The sequence below is a fragment of the Pezoporus flaviventris genome, unplaced genomic scaffold (genome assembly GCF_033815535.1).
Source record: "Pezoporus flaviventris isolate CSIRO_AGI_PZ_B2104156 unplaced genomic scaffold, CSIRO_AGI_Pfla_v1 ptg000025l, whole genome shotgun sequence".
Classification (NCBI taxonomy): domain Eukaryota; kingdom Metazoa; phylum Chordata; class Aves; order Psittaciformes; family Psittacidae; genus Pezoporus; species Pezoporus flaviventris.
The window spans coordinates 22,335,744-22,349,171 of record NW_026892573.1 but is presented as its reverse complement, the minus strand read 5'-3'; positions in this window follow the sequence as shown (position 1 = coordinate 22,349,171).

Here is a 13,428-nt window from a genome sequence, read left to right as displayed (position 1 = left end):
AGCAGTAAATGGCTGTGGTTTTTCCAGGTAGTTAGCAGTTTCAGCTTAGCTTCTAGGCATAGAAAACTGGTGGTGAATTTAGTCACACCACTCCTCAGCCTGCCAAGACTCAGAGCAAAGGAAGGAAGTGAATAGGCACAAGGACAGGACATCTAATCACTTTTCTGTAGAATAAACCCCAGAGATGCAAGTAGTTCCACTCCCATGACCCTGGCAGGATTGGAGTCATGACAGCCCCAAAAGAAGAAACCAGACATCAGGCTGATAAATGCAGATAGTGGCTTTTTTTGATGCTTCAAGATGGTGGGACAGGTAGCTGGAATGTTTTATGTTTGAAGGGTAAAAACAAGACAACCTTTAGACCATTCTGAAATGAGAGGCATTTGGGAGACAGTAAACAGGTCTAATGTGGGAAAGCCAAAAAGCCAGAGCCGAAGGTTATATTCTCATATGTCTCTGCAGGCTCAATCACTATCAGGCCAGAGCAGCTGAGAACTGGGGTAAGGAGCATCAGCAGCCATGTCTGTGCAGAGCTGGAAGGAACGCTGGCCCTGGAGCTCAGGCATTCTCCCGTCTGGGCATGGGGCAGCAGCCAGGGCTGAGTCCTGTCCCTGAGCTGGTTTGAAGGCTGCTGGGTCAAATTCCCTACTCCATTTTCAAAGATAATGCATGCCCAAAGAGGCCGTTTACTCAGAGGCATCTATCAGAAACCTCTGGCTTCATCCTTTTTGAGTGAGGAAAATACAGCACATGCCCTGTGCAAGGCTGCAACACTGGCTGGCTTTTGGAATAAAGAAATATTTGCATTAATGAAGAAATAATGAATGAAAACAGATGTCATTGTAAATAATTATTTTATTATTTTTTTTTACATAAATATGATTGTATCTAGTACAACTCCAGGAACAAGGAAAAGAAAGAATCAAAATATATCTCATTTACCTATGATCTATTAAACTGATCCATGGCAATTAAAATACAAAAAATCCAACTCATAGAATCATAGAATAGTTAGGGTTGGAAAAAACCTTAAGATCATCTAGTTCCAATCCCCCTGCAATGGGCAAGGACACCTCACACTAAACCATCTCACCCAAGGCTCTGTCCAACCTGGCCTTGAACACTGCCAGGGATGGAGCATTCACAGCCTCCCTGGGCAACCTATTCCAGTGCCTCACCACCCTAACAGGAAAGAATTTCCTTCTTATATCCAATCTAAAGCTCTCCTGTTAAAGTTTTAACCCGTTACCCCTTGTCCTGTCACTACAGTCCCTAATGAAGAGTCCCTCTCCAGCATCCCTATAGGCCCCCTTCAGATACTGGAAGGCTGCTATGAGGTCTCCAGGCAGCCTTCTCTTCTCCAGGTTGAACAGCTCCAACTTCCTCAGCTTGTCTTCATACGGGAGATGCTCCAGTCCCCTGATCATCCTCGTGGCCCTTCTCTGGACTTGTTCCAACAGTTCCATGTCCTTTTTATGTTGAGGACACCAGAACTGCACACAATACTCCAGGTGAGGTCTCACGAGAGCAGAGTAGAGGGGCAGGATCACCTCCTTCGACCTGCTGGTCACGCTCCTTTTGATGCAGCCCAGGATACGGTTGGCTTTCTGGGCTGCAAGTGCACACTGCAGCCGGCTCATGTTCATTTTCTCATCAACCAACACCCCCAAGTCCTTCTCTGCAGGGCTGCTCTGAATTTCTTCTCTGCCCAACCTGTAGCTGTGCCTGGGATTGCTCCGACCGAGGTGTAGGACCTTGCACTTGTCATGGTTATACTTCATGAGGTTGGCATCAGCCCACCTCACAAGTGTGTCAAGGTCCCTCTGGATGGCATTCCTTCCCTCCAGGGTATCAACCGAACCACACAGCTTGGTGTCATGGGCAAACTTGCTGAGGGCGCACTCAATCCCACTGTCCATGTCAGTGACAAAGATGTTGAAGAAGACTGGTCCCAACACTGATCCCTGAGGGACACCACTTGTTACTGGTCTCTAGGGCTATATCCAATGGAACCTTACTAAGCAGGTTCCTGAAGAGGCCAAAGTCTGCTCTCTTGAAGTCCAGGGCAGTGAGCTTGCTGCACGCTCTTCTTACTGTCCTGAGGAGCTTGAATTCGACCATCTCATGATCGCTGCATCCAAGGCTGCCCTGAAGCACCACATTTCCAACCATCCCTTCCCTCTTGGTGAGCACAAGGTAAAGCATGGCACCTCTCCTTGTCGGCTCCTCTATTACTTGCAGAAGGAAGTTGTCTTCCACACAATCAAGGAACCTCCTGGATTGCTTGTGTGGGTCCATACTATCCCTCCAACAGATGTCAGGGTGGTTGAAGTCCCCCATGAGGACAAGGGCCTGTGAACGTGAGGCTTTTCCTATCTGTCTATGGAGTGCTTCATCCACACAGTCCTCTTGATTAGGCAGTCTGTAACAGATCCCCACAATAATGTCCCCCATCGTTGTTCTCCCTTTAACCCTGACCCACAAACTCTCTGTGGACTGCTCACCTCTCCCCAGACAGAGTTCCATACAGCCTATCCCTAACATAAAGGGCAACTCCCCCTCCCTGCGTGCCACACCTGTCTTTTCTAAAGAGCCTGTAACCTTCCATTCCAACACTCCAGTCATAGAAGCCATCCCACAATGTTTCTGTGATGCCCATTATATCATATCCCCATAGACGTGCACACATCTCTAATTCCTCGTGTTTGTTCCCCATGCTAGGGGCATTTGTATAGAGGCTTCTGAGCCGAGTTCCGAATGAAGCTGGCTCATTGGCTGGAGTGGTTGGAATATATCTACATCACTCCAAGCATGTATTATAGGTGCTGGCAACTGACTGGGTGTGTTGGGATGAAATAGTGCCTCCCTCCCCCAACACACCTAGTTTAAAGCCTCCTTGACCAGTCTGTCAAGCCTCCTACCAAAGCTGCTCTTCCCCTTTGCTGTCAGATGAAGGTCATCTGACCTTCTGCTGTAAATCTTCATCAGGTTCTCTGTTTCCCTTCCTCTTGTCTTTTCCCAGCCTGAATAAACTCTGACGGACTCACAGCTATCCCAAAATCATAGAATGGTTTGGGTTTGAAGTGACCTTTAAGAACATCTAGTTCCAACCCCTCTGCCACTAACAGGGACACCTTCAACTAGAACCAGGTTGCTCCAAGCCCTGTTCAACCTGGCCTTGAACACTTCGAGGGATGGGGCAGCCACATCAAAATCAACATCAAACCCTGATAACCAAGGGTTTATTGAAAAAAAATGGTTCAAGGTAGGAAACAAGAGAAAAAGAATTTTTAGTCATGTTTCTAGAAAGAGAATAATATGACAATTAAACTTAGCTAGAGGTATTAAAGATAACAGGAAGGGATTCTACAAGTACATAGCAAATAAAAAACAGACTAGGGAGAATGTAGGCCCCCTAAGGAAGCTCTCAGGAGAACTGGCTACACAGGATCTGGAGAAGGCTGAGGTTCTGAATGACTTCCTTGCCTCGGCCTTCACTGGCAAAGGCTCTGACCAAACCGCCCAAGTCTTGAAAGGCAGATGCAGGGACTGTGAGAATGAAGACCTTGAACCCACTGTAGGAGAGGAACTGGTTCAAGGCCATCTTAAAAATCTGAATGTGCACAAGTCTGTGGGACGTGATGAAATCCATCCGCAGGTCCTGAAGGAGCCGGAGAATGAAGTTGCGAAGCCGCTGGCCATCATATTTGAGAAATCATGGCAGTCAGGGGAAGTTCCCGATGACTGGAAAAAGGGAAATATAACCCCATTTTCAAGAAGGGGAAAATGGATGACCCGGGGAATTACAGACCAGTCAGTCTCACTTCTGTGCCAGGCAAAATCTTGGAGCAGATTCTCCTGGAAGGCATGCTAAGGCACACGAGAATCAACAAGGTGCTTGGTGACAGCCAGCATGGCTTCACTATGGGGAAATCCTTCCTGACCAATTGGGTGGCCTTCTATGATGGGGCTACAGAACTGATGGACAGGGGTAGAGCAGTTGATGTCATCTACCTGGACTTGTGCAAAACCTTCGACACTGTCCCACATGACATCCTTGTCTCTAAATTGGAGAGACATCAATTTGATGGATGGACCACTCGGTGGATAAAGAACTGGCTGGATGGCCACACACAAAAAGGTGTGGTCAATGGCTCAATGTCCGGCTGGAGACCAGTAACGAGTGGTGTCCCTCGGGGATTGGTGTTGGGACCGGTCTTGTTCAACACCTTCGTCTTTGACATGGACAGTGGGATTGAGTGCGCCCTCAGCAAGTTTGCCCATGACACCAAGCTGTGTGGTTCGGTTGATACACTGGAGGGAAGGAATGCCATCCAGAGGGACCTTAACACACTTGTGAGGTGGGCTGATGCCAACCTCATGAAGTTTAACCATGACAAGTGCAAGGTCCCACAGCTGGGTCGGAGCAATCCCAGGCACAGCTACAGGTTGGGCAGAGAAGAGATTCAGAGCAGCCCTGTGGAGAAGGACTTGGGGGTGTTGGTTGATGAGAAAATGAACATGAGCCAGCTTCAGTGCACGCTCCCAGCCCAGAAAGCCAACCGTATCCTGGGCTGCATCAAAAGGAGCGTGACCAGCAGGTCAAAGGAGGTGATCCTGCCCCTCTACTCTGCTCTCGTGAGACCTCACCTGGAGTATTGGGTGCAGTTCTGGTGTCCTCAACATAAAAAAGACATGGAACTGTTGGAAGAAGTCCAGAGAAGGGCCACAAGGATGATCAGGGGACTGGAGCACCTCCTGCATGAAGACAGGCTGAGGAAGTTGGAGCTGTTCAGCCTGGAGAAGAGAAGGCTGCCTGGAGACCTCATAGCAGCCTTCCAGTATCTGAAGGGGGCCTATAGGGATGCTGGGGAGGGACTCTTCATTAGAGACTGTAGTGACAGGACAAGGGGTAACGGGTTAAAACTTAAACAGGGGAAGTTTAGGTTGGATATAAGAAGGAAATTCTTTCGAGTTAGGGTGGTGAGACACTGGAATAGGTTGCCAGGGGAGGTTGCGAATGATCCATCCCTGGCAGTGTTCAAGATCAGGTTGGATGAGGCCTTGGGTCATATGATTGAGCGTAAGGTGTTCCTGCCCACGGCAGGGGGGTTGGAACTAGATGATCTTAAGGTTTTTTTCCAACCCTAACTATTCTATGATTCTATGACAATAGGTGAAGTAGATCAAGAACAAACCATTGCATTCTTGAAGTGTTCTACTTAGGAGTGACACCAGATGTATTTTAAAACTTAAGTTTCCATGTTCAGGGATTTAAAACATTTATACTGAGTTATACTTGAGGTGTGACTTCTTTTATAGAGCTTCATTTTGATTAACTATAAAGAATTGATATTGTTAAGACAATTTTCTAGGCAATTTTTAGCTCTGCTGTGTCAGATTACAAAGATAATTTTTTCAGCTACATAAGAATATTGTATTCTGCAGCCTCCAGCCTTCCCAAGTAAGAATGGGCCTGTATTTGCCTGCATTGGTTTGTCTACTTTGGGCTTTTTATTGGCTGCTTGTTCCTTGGTTATTTTTCTTGGCTGGGAAAATAAACAAATTGGAAAACTGCTGTATTTAGATGAGAGGGAAGTGATTAATCAAACATCTAAAAGCCATGCATAAAAGTTAATAGATTTCCCAAACTCACCAAGGGAAAAGCAAAATGTCGACATCTCTGCAGATTTCTTACATCCCTTCAGTTACTGGAACACAAACCAGAGTCTTTACAAACGTGGTTGGTCCAGGATTCCAAATAGTTGCTTTAGATAAGTACAGATAACGCTTTCAATCAGCAAGGCTTGTAAAGGCATATAGAAGTATCCACAATATAACCAGAGGGTTACAGAATTACAGAGTAACTTAGTTTTGAAGCAAGCTCAACAGATTATCTGGACTAGCCTTCTGGTCAAAGTAGATCCAAATCCTGTTAAGGTGGCTCAAGACTTCATCCAGTCAACTTTTTACAACCTCTGTGAGCAGCCTGGGCCAGTGTTTGAGCATGTCCAGGAAACACAGGAAAATACATTTCCTAATATCTAACCTGGATTTACCTTCTTGTGTTCATTACCCCTTATTCTCCTTGTGTGCTTAACTGTAAGTCTGAATGTTTTTGAGAGCATTTAACTGTAGCTTTTGGGTGGTTTCACTGCAGTCATACTTTCCTTTGATGGTCTGCTTTACAGGAAAAGTTGTATGCCCTAGGCACCGTAATATGAGGCTGATTGGCATATGAATGTGTACATATAATATATACATCTATATAGTATATACATGTGTCTATATGAATCTGTATGTAACATGTATAAATTTATCTGCACTTTTGTGCGTCTGTATAAAACACTGTGTGTGTTTGTGTCCGTGTCAGCACTGCTAGTGACATGAGGCCCCGCAGGGCCCGGTTCGAAAGGGCTGCGCAGTCAGTCCATCACTTGCTTTTTAAGCAAAACCGGGGAATTACTGCCCCAGAGTGGTGGATTGTGCTCTTGCAGGTGCCTTGAAAATGCAGGTCTTGAATCCACTGAACTTTTCCCCAGTTTCATCCTTAAGGCTTCGTGCTGTTGATATGAGGTTCAAGCAGCATTTTGGTTTACTTTGTGGTTCAGTTTGCCTGAATCTCAAATAATAGATTTGCTTTTTAATTAAGCATCTCCAACAGTGCCATACTTTTCTGTTGTTGTTGTTTAAGAAGTCACACACAAGAAAATATCCTGTAAATAAATACAAATAGATCAACACCAGTTGTTTAAAACATTTGTCAGAAGTGTTGTCTGTGCTTGTGATTTTCTATGGTTTTCTGGGGCAGCTTGTGCCAGAGAGACCTCACGAAAGCACTAACTCCAATCACACTGCATTTTCCCATATTTTTTCACTCCATTGTAGAAAAGGGGTGCCACAGGTCCATGTTACCCAAAGGATGAGCATTGATAGCTGTGTAGCACTGATGCCCTTAGATTGCTGTCATTCTTGCACCTGCATAACCGATATAAGGCCTTATTGTACATGATTTATAGGATTTTAGGTGTATTTATCTGTCCTGAGTGAGCTATATGGAGTCAAATGACAGCACTGTGGGCATTACAACAGTGACTTCAGGCCACATCCTATTCCTATGTCAGGTCTGTATACACTTCAGCTAGGAATACTCTTGAACATACTTTGTTGGTACACATGGGCTCTGTTTCCATCTGCGGCTTTTTTTTAACAAACACCTTCATCCAAATAAACTAGGTGGGGTGCAGGTTTTAGCTTGCTTAAGGCTTGTGTTCACGCTTGGCAGACAGGTTACATGCACATTCCTGAGAAAAATAAAGCTCATGGCTGTAGGAATAGAGTGAGCCACCAGACCATCAGGGGCTGATGTATTTTATTCCTTCTGATGCCCAATTAGGACATCCATCACATTCATCTGTGCCACAGCCTGCAAGTACAGGTAAAATATGAGCCAGGTGATAAGGTTTAAATTTTATAGAGGTACAACCTGATGAAGGTGATTTATCTATATTAAGTTGTTTAGAGACCATTGCAGTGCTAAGGATAACCTCTCCCAGCAGAAACTGGGCTTTTAAGGGCCTGTTTGTAATAATCAAATCCTTTCACACTGTAAACAAGAAGAAATAAGAATGAGGACAGTGGTTCTGATTTACAGAATTGAGTTTGCTCAGACAAGTGGGTGTTTTTGTCTTTTTTCCCTTTCTTATAGCAAGGTTTCTGGACAGCTGATGTGCTTAATGCAATTAGCCATGACATTGATAAATCTACTGCACAAAGATAAGTAAGTTATATTATAATAGTTACTAAATCAATACATCTATTTCCTAACAGTACTTGTTAATTCAAACCTCTGGCCACTGTATAATGAGTTTATGTTGGCAGGGACAAGGCACTGCTGCGGGACATTATTTTTTTAAGCTCATTGTTACTTAGGAAAAGAGTAGATGAGGGAACATGGAAATACAGTTGGGAAATACAATTGTGAAAATATTTGATTTATTGGAAAGAGAATGATTCCTCATGTATTTACATACCCAGTTAAGACATTTACAGGGATGGACTCAGCACAAGATAGTGGTTATTTGGACTCACATAAACCAGTGTTAGTGTATCAAGAGGGAATCAAATTCTCATAAACTGGAGAAAATAAGATTCTAGGCAACGTCAAATCCTCTCTTTGATCCAGACAGTAATTGTGTGCATTTTGGATAGCACTACAAAAAATGTGGGTTTGCAACTCAGCTAAGTTAATGGTGAGATGTTAATGGTTTCTCTGCCTGTTGTTCACGTGTGGACACCCACTACCATATGGTTTTTGGCAAAGAAGGAATTATGCATCTAACTCTCCTGAGATGTCTGGTGGACCATACACTTCAGAAGTTGTCAGAAGCTGTCTTTCAGACAGTCACTACTACTAGAGTAGAGTTGGAACTGAGCCTCCACTTGAAGGCAGGATACACCTCTGCAGCACCATTCAGGCAATAGAAGCCTGAGTTGAGTGGATGCCCTGAAGAAGGTGCTGGTGACTGGTGCTTGATTTCACTGATGTTGATGACAAGGGGTTTATGGCAATGGGTGGGACTTGCCTGAGCAGTGGAGAGAAAGAGGCATTTTGAAAGCACATTCTGCTGGCATATTTTAGACATCTAAAATTGTGCCTTGGAATTTTCTATGTGTTTTCAGAGACTGGAAGAGGAGCCTGGATGGCTTGACGAGTTATCTGCGTTGTGGATATCTAACCCAGAAGAGACAAAATCACCAGACATGTGGAACATTCATGGGTGGTTACAGGCAAACTTCAGACAGTAAAAGTACCTTAGGCTCTTTGGGAGTGATTTCATCTTTGTTTCCTCCCATTCTGATACTGAGAAATCTTTCTTGGTCAAGCCAGGGCTTGGCTTTACCACTGTTGATAGTACTACAGTTAACAGCCTCCTGTAGGGTAGGTACTTCTCTCTGTGTAGCAGAGAGATGTCTCTGATGAATGGATGTGGCTTTATCAGGCAGTTTAGTTTCCCCAAATAAACTGCAAACCAAAGTGTAAGGTCCGTTTCAGAGGGAAGAAACCCTAAGCACTCATAAATTATGCTGGCAAATTCAGCATAAGGTCACTTCTATGAGAAATATTTCCTTTTGAAAAACAGAACTACCACCTCAGAAGAGATCACACATGTTCTAGTATAGCTGCCCAAAGTAGCCTTACATCTTTTATTACCAACATGGTTTGATAGCAACCTGATATTGTACCTTATTTTCTGTTTGCCAGAAAGGCTTGCTCATGATATACAGGTTTTTAAACAATTTACTGTGTCAGTGACTTTTCTCCATCCAGAAGTACGTCATGAGCCTTAATATACCAGGGGGAGATTGGAACTGAGTAATTGGGCTACAAATAGGACTGGCTCAGTAAGTGTTTTAAATGAAATTTTTAGAACTGCAGTTCTCAAGAATAATCCCATAGCAATGCCTTTTGCTGTGAAGACACTCAACGCACAAAATCACGTGTTTTTTCTGTATTGAAGTGGATTACACCACTGGAGTTCTTGTGTATCTTATTGAATCTTTTCTGGAAGCAAGGACATTTCTCCCTTTGAGAAAGTATTGAAGTTCTGTCTTTTATAAATTCCTCAAAATACGCATTTGACCATTTTTACATCAGTATCGTTCTCCTCTGCCATAAATGAAGAAGCTAAGGAACAGAGAGTTTAACTGGCTTGACAAAGGTCATGGGAAAATAAATTTATTAGCAGAAATCCATTCATTATCCAAGAGTAAGATCTATTCACTAGCCTACAGTCAAAAGGGTTTTGGACTACTTAACCTTTTACTTACGCCCCTTATGACAGAATGTGCAAACCTACCAGAATATGCTCCTTGTTGTTTATAAAGCACAATCAAATATCAAAGTGATATAAGTTTTCAGACATAAAAATGCATACAAATATTGCTATTGATAATTTATCTATTTAACTGTACTTTGCATAATATATGATCTGATCTTTTTCAATTACGTTGATTGGAGATCCATAACTGTGGTTTAAGCTCAGTCGTAAATCAGCCACGCAGCCCTCGCTCACTCCCCACCCCTTTCCTCCCCCCACTCCTGAAGGGATGAGGAGGAGAATCAAAAGAATGTAACTCCCACGGGTTGAGATAAGAGCAGTCCAGTAACTAAGGTATAACACAAACCACTGCTGCTGCCACCAATAATAATAATGATAAGGGAAATAACAAGGGAAGAGAATACAGCCGCTCACTACCCGCTGACCAATACCCAGCCCGAGTGAGCAGTGATCTTGCCCTTCCAGGTAACTCTCAGTTTACATCCTGGGCATGACGTACTGTGGTATGGAATACCTCTTTGGCTAGTTTGGGTCAGGTGTACTGTCTCTGCTCCCTCCCAGCTTCCAATCCTCCCTGGCAAAGCATGAGACTCTTGGTCAGACTAAACATCTGAGCAGTAACTAAAAACATCAGTGTTATCGGCACTGTTCCCAGGCCGAAAGTCAAAAACACAGTGCTGCACCAGCTACTAAGAAGGAGAAAAAATGACTGCTACTGCTGAACCCAGGAAAATCACTTAAAGGAGCAAAGAGTAAATGTCAAGGAGCTGAACCACAAAATATTGAAAAGGTTAAAACAAAATCAGATGCTACTAAAATACAATTGACTGGACACAGAAAGCACTGGAAGGCTGTGATCCCTGTGATCCCTACTACACTGTCATATGAAGGATGGTGACAAAAATATAAAGAGGAACAGGATACTTGTGTTTTGCAGCAATGGAAACAAGAGAACAAATGAAATATTTTGAGCTACTCAAGGTCATACACACCAGGGAAGAGCAGTGTATCATATGGGATTCCCTGGCCTTCTAAGCGCGTGGAGTTTAAGGTACTCTCCTCAGCTTCACATAACTTCTCTTTTGATATGAGCTCCTGAAGTACAAGTATTTTTCCAAACACAAACTTTTACATTTGAGTTCTATTTTCCACAGGCCGAATTAAAATTTAAGCAGGAACATAAATGCTTGGAAATATTATACACCAGGCATTTTCTAATGAATTAAAAAAAAGTGTTAAATACTTACATGAAAAATGAGCAATTTTCAACATAAAAACAATTCTCACTGTTCTGTAAATGAGCACAGTTGCACATTATGTTGCATATTAATTATAATGTTCAGCTACAAATATCAGGCTTGAGGGAAATCTCTGAGAGGCAAATAAAAGATTTCATTGGTCAAAACTGCATTTTGGGACCCAGTGGTTACGATAACATATTCTTAGTAAATTACATGATACAGCTGCTATAGCTGAAGTACTGCCAAGATCAAACTGTACTTTGTAAATTTTAAAGACATATATATATATATAGATGCTCACCAAGATACTAAGACATGGATTATGAACTTCATAAAGCTTCTGGTTGAGTAACAAGAATTTAGTTGCCCTGTTCACAGTAAGTACAGTTTTTCTTATGTCTGGGGTAGATGCAGTAAATAGGTATTTTCATTTATATCTACAAATAATTAGACTTTATGAAGAAGTACAAAATGTAATAATGTCCCAGAGTAAAGAAAAATTGCACTCATCCACAGTTCCTAGGGGATGGGCTGGATTCTTCTTGAGGCAGATTAGATCCTGCTTCTCTCAACAACAGGCCTGATTGGTTCAAGCACTTCCAAGTAAATGAGCATCTGGAATGGGTCATGGCTCCGAAGCGTACTGCAGTGCTCATTCCTGCCAAACTGGGATTACTCACACTTCAATACATTTTATATGATTGCAACAGCAGCAGTTGCAAAGGCTTCTTTAGAGTAATTTGAATGAAATGTTCCCTTCTACTACATGCCTTACCTGGGATACTTGCCTACCATAACATGAAACAAAATCATGCCTTTGACCATTTCAATCCACTGAACATAAAGGAAGTCTAGATGACCTCTGATGCAGCAGTCCTTACGGCTAAAACCAGATGAACCTGTAAATCCCACCTCTAAAACTAGTAAGATTCATTGGCTTGGCCTGGAAGTGCTCTAAAATATGGTGAAATACAGAAGACTTTAATCTGGAATATCCAGATCTATATGTGAAACCCTGTAGCTTACTCAGAACCTGTTACTGTAAATCTTGAGTACCTTAAGCTTGCATTGCAGTATTAGTTTCTAATATCTGCAGTCCTCCATGATGTATGAACTTTTCCCAATAGTTAGGGATACTCAGAAATTATAAAGAAGTTACAAAGGCAATACTTCTTCATAGTAGGTCTGGTTTTGATGTGTACGCTGCTGCTGCAGAAACTGTGAAATGCTGAGCTCAAAAAAATAACTATTTAAGAAAACACTGACTATGTAGCAAGACTATCTTGCTAATAGCTCACAAAAAAAAAAACCAACAAAAACAAAACAAAACCAACCCTGGAAACACTTCCTCATCAAAATTATGTCAATCTTGTCTTTCTAGAAACTAGGAGAACTATGCAGGATGCAAAATGTCTGTTACCTATTACAGATGTTCTGAAACATCTAGCATCAGTCACCACTAGTCACAGCAGACAAAATGTTTGACCTCAAGTCTAATCACATATGAAGAAACCTTCATTCCTTCTGTGAAACCATTTCTGTACTAGTGTTGCTAGCAAATTATTTCACCATATTTGTCTTGCTGCTGTCTTCCAAGCAAGAGCAGACAAAGGTTCCCAGTGAAGGACCAATGTGTTCATACAATGCATCACAAAGGTGTTTTTAGTCTGTTACCTTTAATTTTTTTATCAGAATAATATATTTGATATTGTGCTCATTTTAAATACTACATTGCTTGTCACACTACATTTGGCAATAGACCTCTTCAAATATATTTAACAAATTTTTCCATGAGTAATAACTACATATAAAATATCTTCATTGAATTAAAAAATCCATATGTATTTTCTTCATGAAATACAATATATACATGATGATCTTATAGTTTAAAGGTAAGTCAAAATTTGGGCTTAAACAAATTCACAGTGTACATTTTACCTCTGTAGTAAAAATTTTCACTTTAAAAGTGCCTGGATCTTAAACTGTGTTTATGTGTTTCCTTATATTGGGTTTATGAGGGTTTTACCAACATCTAGCACAGGACCATAGATCCAAATTTTACATTGCAAAGGCAAAAAATAAAGATTTTTTAATTACCAAAAATGGACTTTAGACTGTCCTTGTTACCTGAAGTTCTGACCAACAGATCTTCCAAAGAGCTTGCCAAAGGTGGGAGATCTGCTTTGAGCAGTATGGCCTCTGACGTGCTCATTCAATAGAGCTGTAGTAAGTTCTTACGACTTCAGAAAACCAGCCCCAAAATACTCAACCCAGAGCTCAAAATCAGCGGCCAGTCTTGGCCAAGGGAGATGGGCAGGAACCATGCAGGAGATGAACGGCAGTGA